We start from the raw sequence: 9,852 nt of genomic DNA, 5'->3' as shown, positions 1-9,852 counted from the left end.
CACGCCCGCGCGTGCTCCTCTCCCCCCTTTTCCTCTAAGAATTGACTCAACCCCCCCGCGGCGGCCGCGCGCAATGCGATCCAACGCCAACCTCGCCGCGGACACGAGAGCGGCGACGGCAGTGGCAGAACCCAACTGGCGCATGCGCGCTTCCTCCCCTCTCTCTTCTCCTTCCGCCCCCCCCTCAGTTGACAGCTCGCTAGACTTGGCCTCGCGGCCCAGCACTCACGCGCTGCCCCTGCTGAAGCAGCAGGGGGCGCGTGAGCTAGAATAGGCAGGCGGGAAGCGGTTCGAGGGGAAGGAAAAAAGAGCGCATGCGCAATGTATAGCGGCGGAGGAAGTGGTGTTCGACGTGGCCAAAGTTCAGCCTGTAGACTTCAGATCCCAGCATGCAATACTCTGCAAGCGGTGGGAGCGTTGCATGCTAGGAATAAGAGTCTTCAAGGGCCACATCAGTGCACAAGGGGAGAGTAGAGGCCTGTGGCACCTTATACACTAACAGATGTACTGGAGCGTAAGCTTTCGGGGGTGAATATCCAGTTCATCGGATGCATGTAGTGGAAATTTCTAGAGGCAGGTATAAATATGGAAGCAAGAATCAGGCTAGGGATAACGAGGTTAGTTCCATCAGGGAGGGTGAAGTCCTCTTCTAGCAGCTGAGGTGTGAACACCAAGGGAGGAGAAACTGCTTTTGTAGTTGGCTAGCCATTCACAGTCTTTGTTTAATCCTGAGCTGATGGTATCAGATTTTCAAATGGACTCAAGCTCAGCAAAAAGAACAGGAGTACTTGTGGCACCTTAGAGACTAACAAATGCTCAAAAAAATTTGTTAGTCTCTAAGGTGCCACAAGTACTTTTTGCAGATACAGACTAACACAGCTGCTACTCTGAAGCTCAGCAGTTTCTCTCTGAAGTCTGGTCCTGAAGTTTTTTTGCTGCAGGATGGCTACCTTTAAATCTGCTATTGTGTGTCCAGGGAGGTTGAAGTGTTCTCCTACAGCGGAGGGTAGTTGAAATTGGCTTCTCCTTTATGCGAACGATGCCTGGGAAGAGGGGAAGATCCGTCCTCTGCTGAAAGTAGCACTGGATGGAGCAGGTGGAGTATCTGCCTTAGGAAAAGGTCAGTGCAAAGGCAAATAAGCTCACATTGCTATAGACACGTGCAAACTAGAGCTCTGGCTTTTTAATGGTCCAGTGTAGGCTAGTCGGTCCTCAGCTGGGCAAAAACTGGACTGTCCCAGTGTTAAGAGTGTAAGAATAACATGGCCTCATCCAACGAGTGTCCAATATCCATAGCTGATACAAGCAACAGTTTAATTTTTGGTAGAAAGCAGGGCAATTCACCCTACTTCTCCTGACTTTAAACATACAGTAAATTCTGAGACAAAAAAGGATTTTTCCCTTTCACTATCACTAATCCACCAAAGCTCAACACATACTGTAATCTGTCCAGAGGAGACAACTAGCCCCTCAAAATTCCAATCAGCTCAGAATTTTTCCATTGCCTTCTCTGCTCCTTTCTAAGGTTTGCATTTGATACTTGTACTTAAAAACAATACTCTCAGTGGATAACAAGACATAGGATAACATTATTTACTAACATTATAGAAGAAAATAAGGCTTAATCAAAATATTATTAAAATAACATGAACAACCATAATCCATTCAAACCCTCCCAAACCAGATAAGAACAGTACTGAATTTATTTACAGTAAAACATTTCAAGTTGTCTCTTGATCAATGTCTATTAAGAGTTTTCCACTTTTTCCTAATATTTTTCCAGTGTATGTTTTTCTCCCTCAGTTCTAGTTACACACAGACTGGTAGGTGAACATATCTTCTCTGCCATGTATTTTATTTTTCTCTTCTTTACATGGATACTTACTCTATTACATTCCCTCCTTCCCTTTTATTCTTCTTTGTATTCACTAATCCACCAAAGCTCAACACATACTGTAAGCTGTCCAGAGGAGACACCTAGCCCCTCAAAATTCCAATCAGCTCAGAATTTTTGTCATGTCATTGCCTTCTTGACTGAAAGGAATACCCTGATGGCCTCCCAATTAGTCAGATTTGTCCCTATTTGCAGAACTCCAAAGGCCTAATTTTCTAAGGACCAAGAGTTGAGGAACAATTGTAAAATTTCAACTGCCACAGACTGTTCCATTCCCACCATTCCATCCTTTCTCCTTTTGAAAGGGTACAAAATAACAAATTACACACATTCAAAGTAATAATAAGTAGATTCAGAAGAAATAAATACCTTCCATTTTCAAGTTCTTAGACACAAATCATCAAAACAAAACACTGAGGGGAAGAAAGGTTGGGATTATTTCCTGTTCATGTCTCTCCTTAATATGGCTACAGATTATACACATTTGCAATCATGGTTTCCACCACCGACACCTTGTTATATGTGGCTGCATCTGAGATAGATGTAGTATTTGTTGAGGTGTGAATATGATTTTTTTTTTCGTTCCCACCATCATCATGCTAAGAGTGAGTGAATGGATTGTGCCCGGGTGGGAGACGTAGCAAAGCAAGCATAGATGAATTATGTGATTCTTGTAGGGTTCACTAATCTTGTAGTAATAGCAAAATTGGTACAGAGGTGCAGTGTGGGTGGATTATTGGAATTATGTAAGAACCTTTACTTGTTAATGTTCTCTCTTTTGTTCAAATACAAAATTCAAATCTCTGGGGCCTTGCTGACCTGCTGTTATTTGTTGTCTTCTGAAATATAAAGTTATGCCTGGGATACATATGATTTACAGTGTACTATTGCTGTAATTTACTTGGTTGCTTATGAGCTCACAGTGCAGTTTTAGGCTGCTTTGCTGTATTGTAAATCAAAGATAAATCTTAAGTCCACACTATTACCATAGATTTATAACATTATTTAAAAAAAAATTATTTACCAGTCTACAAAAATGGTTTGTTAAATATCCTGTAGGTTTTTTCAACCACTATGTATTTATTTTTATAATAGTGGCACTATATAAACATACAATATAATTCTAAAATTCAACTGGCAAAAACAAAAACAAAAAAATACACACCTGGGAAATAATTAGTAAGATAACAGTTAAAGGGGTTCTGTCAAATAGCATGGGTCTAAAGTTCAATGTAACTTAATATTTGGGACCTCCTCCTGCTCGCATTAAAGACAAAAGTAGTTCTTTCACTGACTTCAGTTGGGCCCCCTTTTTAATCCATTAGTTTGATGCTAATTTTTGCTTAAAGTATGAAAGAGGTTTTCATGAAGGAATCAGGCAATAACATTTTTGTTGCTTCCATCTACTGGTTCTAAAGCAACAGTTAATGAATCAACCCTATTCCACTAACCCGACATCAATTTCCACTGTGCTGAAATCCATTAGAAAGTCAAAGAGAAAAGGAGTACTAGGGGCACCTTAGAGACTAACCAATTTATTTGAGCATATGCTTTCGTGAGCTACAGCTCACTTCATCGGATGCATTCAGTGGAAAATACAGTGAGGAGATTTATATACACACAGAACATGAAACAATGGGTGTTATCATACACACTGTAAGGAGAGTGATCACTTAAGATGAGCTATTACCAGCAGGAGAGCGGGGGGGAGAAAACCTTTTGTAGTGTGTGTATATAAATCTCCTCACTGTATTTTCCACTGAATGCATCCGATGAAGTGAGCTGTAGCTCATGAAAGCTTATGCTCAAATAAATTGGTTAGTCTCTGAGGTGCCACTAGTACTCCTTTTCTTTTTGCGAATACAGACTAACACAGCTGCTACTCTGAAACCTGTCATTAGAAACTCAGGGATACATCCATGTTTGACAAATGAAAAAAGGAGAAAGTTGTTGAGGTAATACATTGTTAGCCAAATGTTCAGAAACTGATGCTTTTCTTGCACATGCTTTACGGATGGAAATAGACAATTGACTATTGAGTATGTAATTTACTAGCTGTGCACCACTTCCCTATACCGGATGGATTATCACCGGGATTGGTAACCTTTGGCATGTGGCCCACTAGGGTACACCCCCTGGCAGGCCGGGCCAGTTTGTTTACCTGCAGCGTCTGCAGATTCGGCCAATCGCAGCTCCCACTGGCTGCGGTTTGCCGCTCCAGGCCAATGGGGGCTGTGGGCAGTGGTGCGGGCCGAGGAATGTGCTGGCTGCCGCTTCTCGCAGCCACCATCAGCCTGGAGCAGCGAACCATGACCAGTGGGAGCCGCGATCAGCCGAACCTGCAGAGCGGCAGGTAAACAAACCGTCCTGGCCCACCAGGGGGCTTACCCTGGCGGGCCGTGGGCCAAAGGTTGCCAATCCCTGGATTATCAGATCACATTAAATATTTATTGGTAATCACAAAGAGGATCTAAGTCTTTCAATACCACTTTTAATTACTGGAGATTCATTTAGTTCCGATGGCAGAAACCATAGGTTTTACCGTAGGAATTTTTGCATTCTCTTCTTTCTAAAGAGGATATAGGTTATGGGCCCAATGCAGCCTTCTTGCATATGGGTGCAACTCCCATTGACATCAGTCTTCAAAACTGCCAGCTACCATTGGCACAATTAAGCTCTTCATTTTTAGTTTGGATTTAAATGGTGAAAAAAATGTCAGTTGTATCTCATAAACCTGTGGGGCAGGATAGTCATTGCTGCCAATTTTTGCACGGCGCCATGAGGAACACTTCATGCAAAATTATTTAATAAGATAATTTGCATATGGCCATAAATTTGAGTTTATGGTCTACACATCCTTCCTCCTGGTAGTTGCTCCATAAGACATGAAGCTGCACAAACACTGGTAAGTGGGTGTGTGCTGAAGGGAGTTTGAGGGTAGCTGGCATCTGGGTGGGGGATAGATGGGTGAGTGGGTGCTGTAGTAGCTAGAGGTACAAGGCTACCTGTGAGTGGTAGAGTGCCTGGGATAGCTGTGTGGTGAGTATTTGCTGGTTACTAGGGGTTGTTGTAGGATGGATGCTGGATCATCTGTGGCTGCTGGGGTGCTCAGAGGTATTTAGGTGTAGCTGAAGGGCTATTAGAGCTGCTGGGGTAGGTGGGAGTGGTGAGTTCTGGGGCTGCTGGTATAACTAGTGTAAGGGACGAAGGTGTAGGCAGTATGGCCTAATGGTCACATCTAAGCTGAGGTCTGCCTCCCAGGGATGACAGTCACTCAGCAGGAGTTGGAGGAATCACAAGGGCCAGGTTCCATAAACAAGGGTCAGGGTCAAACTCAGGCCGGGATCAGAGACTGGAGGTCAGGAGGCAGGAATCAGAGTCAGGCTGGAGTTGGAGACTGGACATCAGAGGCAGAAATCAGGCTCAGAGACAGGCTGGAGCCAGAGATCAGGAGACAAGGCAAGCCAAAGTCTGTGTGGTTTCTCAGACAACTTTCTGGGCCAACCCGTGGGGTTAATTCAGGTGCTTGGCCAATCAGAGGACCTCAGGGTACTGTCACCCTGGGTCTCTTGGGCAATACATCCTGCTGCGCCTACTCTCCATAGTGTTCCCTAGCTATGCCTTTGCATGAACTCCCAGTGGCACTTGTGGGAACAGAGACAGCAGGTTTGTATAATTTTTGGTGCTGTCCAGAATGGGTCCAAGCTGCCCCCCTCCCCGATACACACACACACACACCCCTGCCTTGTAAGCCAATATATATTTTTTAAAATAATGTAAAAATGGACTGGAAAGAGTAAGCATTTAATAGTTTCCCTATATTGCACAATGTGGGGTGGGGTGGATGAGGGCTCTGGCTGGGGGGTGCGGGCTCTGCAGTGGGGTTGAGGATGAGGGGTTTGGGGTGCGGGGGGGTGCTCAGGGCTAGGACAGAGGGCTGGGGTGTGGGGGGATGAGGGCTGTGGCTGGAGCTAGGGCAGAGGGTTGGGGTGCGGGCTGCCGGGTGGGGCCAGGGATGAGGATTTCACGGTGCAGGAGGGGGCTGAGGGCTCTGGCTGGGGGTGAGAGCTCTGGCGTAGGGCAGGGCTGGGGATGAGGAGTTTGGGGTGCAGGCAGGCTGCCCCAGGGCTGGGACCAGAGTGGAGGACTCCACAGTCCCCCCATCCCTCTCCCTCGCTGGCAGCAGCGAGCTCGGGGGAGGGGCCCCCTTTTCCCCCCCCCCCCCCCCCGGCAGCACACTCACCCGGCACCATCACTGCACATGCTCCTAGGGGCTGGGCCCCTCTCAGGTCAAGGAAGCTCCCTCGCCCCCCCTGTGGTGGGTGCCGGGGGAGGGGAGGGCTGCCAGTCATGTGCTTGCCTTCTTCCCTCCTCCCGCCGCAGGTGCAGCAGCCACCTCAGCCTGCCGCCGGCGCCGCTCTTGTGCAGTAGGCAGCAGCGGCCGCTGGCAGTGGCGAGGGAGTGCAGTGCAGAGCGGCAGGGTAGCCGCCCACTTGAGGCAGGGATGCTCTGGGGCCCAGGGGAGGCATGCAGGGGCTGCAGGCAGGGGCCAGGGGACGCTCCGGGGGAGGCGTGCGGGGGTGGCAGACAGGGCCAGCGGAGAGACCTGGCTCCGAACATTGGTGAAGCCAGGCCCCTGAGCCCTGAATATTCCTGGGGCCCGGGCACCACGGCCCACACAACTCGCCACCCCTGTGTGGGAATAGCAACAGTCCTATGCTCTGCAGACACAGGTTTTAGTCCCTGGGCTCTTACAACTAGGGAGTGAGGGCTTAGGTGTGGGAATGTGCAATAGGGCTGCCAACTGCATGAGTATTACACAAGATTTATGATACTTGGCACTCTGCACGGTGTTCTAAGGAGAACATGCTAAATAGGTGAAGAAATAGCCATGCACTGTAGCCAATTAAAGTAATAATGAGACAAGCAGACCAGTATCAAAATAACTCCGTTGGCAACTGAGAGTCGAAGGCCTTGTCTTTACCAGCTTTTTTCTTAAAATTTCTCACTTTGTTACTACTGGTTTAGTTCCACTACGACTGTAGCAATGGTGGCTAACAGTATTTTAACCACCATGTCAAACTCTGAGTAGCGTTAGAGACAAGGGTTAAAATTACTGGTAGTTGCTTTGTCAGCAAATTTTAAGGAAATAAGTCTAGGGTGGACACAGCCTAAAGGGGGACCAGATCGAAGCTCTCAGCTCAAACAGATAGTGTGGATCAACCTTCTGAAGACCTTTATAAATTAAGAGGAGCAACTTGGGGTTAATGCTGAATCTGATAGGCAGCTAGCATAACAGAGCTAAAACTGGAGTTTGGTTCTCACTCTTTTAATCTGCGCAGAGACAAGCAGTTTGCTAGACTAGACTCTGGCCAAACCCTTAAATTTCTAACAATGAATAAAAGCAGGATTATAGAGCAACCAAAAGACAAAGTAAAATAAGTAGGTGAGTGAAGCTGGTATCCAGATCAGACAAAGTCATGGACAAGGACTCTACAGTGCCAGGTGCTGTCCAAACATATAATTTTCTTAACAAATTTGATATATTAACAAATAAAACTCTGTTTTTTCTAAGTGGCAACCTTGAAAACTCACACTGGTGTCTGGAAGTCAAGCTGCAGATTTCCTTCTCCGACATCTAATAATCTGTAATGCTCATTCTGCCCTTGGTTTCACCTGTGTATTGGGTCACATTCTGCTTTCACAAGTAGTTAGTGCAGCTGAGTTTGATTGTCTTCAAATTATGTCCACGGTCCTCCTTAGTGCTCAAAGGGGTTGCAGAGGTGCAACTAAGTATCTGCCGTGGGCTTGCACATTCCCAAGGGTCTGAGCCACATCGTATTAAAATCAACGAGTCTTTCCATTGAATTCAATGAGCACTGGTTCAGGCCTTATTTGAATGCGTAATATGGAGCTGCGGTTGGAGTTCAGTTACCAATTCTGTTGATTGTATTTGAGAATGAGTGGAATCACAACCTCCCTCCCAAAAGTGTGTCGGCTCTGCAGTACTTACAGGAGAAGACAAACAAAAAAGTAAAGAGCCCTTATTTTTGTCACTAAATTAAGCAGAGCTGTGACCTAATATATATGGGGAGCAGATCCATTGAGTAAAACATGCCATTAGTAAAGCAACTTCTCACTACACTTTATGCTGTAGGAAAACTGTGGAAAGCCAGGCCCTGACATCACTTAGGCAAACAAACGGCACAGAGGTAGCAGAATGCATACAGAGATAATTTTAAAATAAATATATATTATCAGCATATGAATGAAATATTAACCTGTGCTGACAGATCAACTGTTGGCTAAATAACTGCTGACCAAGGAAGACCAGTTTCATCCAAGTTTTATACCAACTAATTTAATGATTTTATGAAAAACTGACTGCTCAATTGTATCAATAACAGTTATGATATCTATGGGCTCCAATTCTGCCAACACTTATGTGCATGTTTAATTGTACATGAGAGTAGTCCCAATGAAGCCATTAGGAATAGTCACATGCATTAATTTAAACATGCCTATTTGCAGGATCAGAGCCTAAAAAGGTATCTCCGCTATTACTCTACACTCAATAATATTGTAAGCAGTCACTGGCTATTCTGTCGCTGTTGTTGTAACATTCTATACCTCGGGGGAGCATCCTGTAGCCCCCATATTCCTCATCTATATCTAATTGTGATATTGAACATAAAGCAGGCCAGGGGACTGGACTAGATGACCTCTAAAGGTCCCTTCCAGTTCTGTGATTCTGTGATTCTATGTGAGGTATCAGGGGAAAGATTATGATCTGCTGAAACCCACTGTTCCATATAAATATTTATTCATTAATGTATATGACATTATGATAATGTGTTTTATGGTTGTCACTAAAATATGCTGTGAGTTAGGGAATTGCCCAGATATTAGATCCCCCGAGACAAGGACAAGGGAGCTAACCAGTGCCCGGGCAGGGTGTCAAACAACCATCAACAGCAATTGTCCTGCAAGGGAGTTACAATTCAATGACTCACTTGCACAAGTCCACACCAGGGAAATTGCTCAGCCTTGCCTGGTGACTCAGCAATGCCCACCAGACATGCCTGGGCTTATGTTCTCCAAACACATGGACTAACGGTATAAAACAGAACACAGTGAGGGCTCTCGTGGGGATTTAAAGGTCTGGGGCGGTAGCAGCTGCTGGAGCCCCAAGCCTTTTAAATCCCCGCCTGAGCCCTGCTGCCCGAGCCCTGGGGTAGCAGCGGCCGGGGTCTGGTGGGGATTTAAAGGGCCCCAGAGCTCCAGCCGACGCTACTGCCCCGGCCCTGCTGCCGAAGCCTGGGGGTAGCAGCAGCAGGGCTCCGGAGGGGATTTAAAGAGCCGGGGTGATAGCAGCAGCTGGATCCCTGGGGTCCTTTAAATCCCCAATGGAGCCCGGCCACCGCTACCCCAGGGCTCGGGCAGCAGGGCTCAGGCGGGGATTTAAAGGGCTCGGGGCTCTGGCAGCCGCTACCACAGCGGAGCCCCAGGCCCTTTAAAGCTCTGCCAGAGCCCCGGGGTAGCGGTGGCAGCTGGGAGCCCCCAGGGCCCTCAGTGATTTAAAGGGCCTGGGGCTCCACTGCGGTAGCGGCAGCTGGAGCTCTGGACCCTTTAAATCGCCCCCGAGCCCCAGGGCTCTCAGCCGCCTCTGCAGCTGGTAGCTCGGGGGTGATTTAAAGGACCTAGGGCTCCCAGCTGCCACTACTGCAACTGGAGCCCCGGGCCCTTTAAATCAAGATTTAAAGGGCCCGGGGATTTAAGGCCCTGCCTCTTCTGGTTGAGGCCACGCCCCCTGCTCAGCACTCCGACGTACCGGTAAGTCCTTAAACTTACTTTCACCCCTGGGCTCCACATGCAGTTGTGCTGAGCAATAGCACCTGGAGGGGTTTGCTGCTTGTCACTAGCAAAGCATTGTGAGAGACAGCCCAGGCTAAAGAGTT

The sequence above is a fragment of the Natator depressus genome, chromosome 2 (assembly GCF_965152275.1).
Source record: "Natator depressus isolate rNatDep1 chromosome 2, rNatDep2.hap1, whole genome shotgun sequence".
Lineage (NCBI taxonomy): Eukaryota > Metazoa > Chordata > Testudines > Cheloniidae > Natator > Natator depressus.
The sequence above is the reverse complement of the archived record's forward strand: the minus strand, read 5'-3'. Positions refer to the sequence as shown.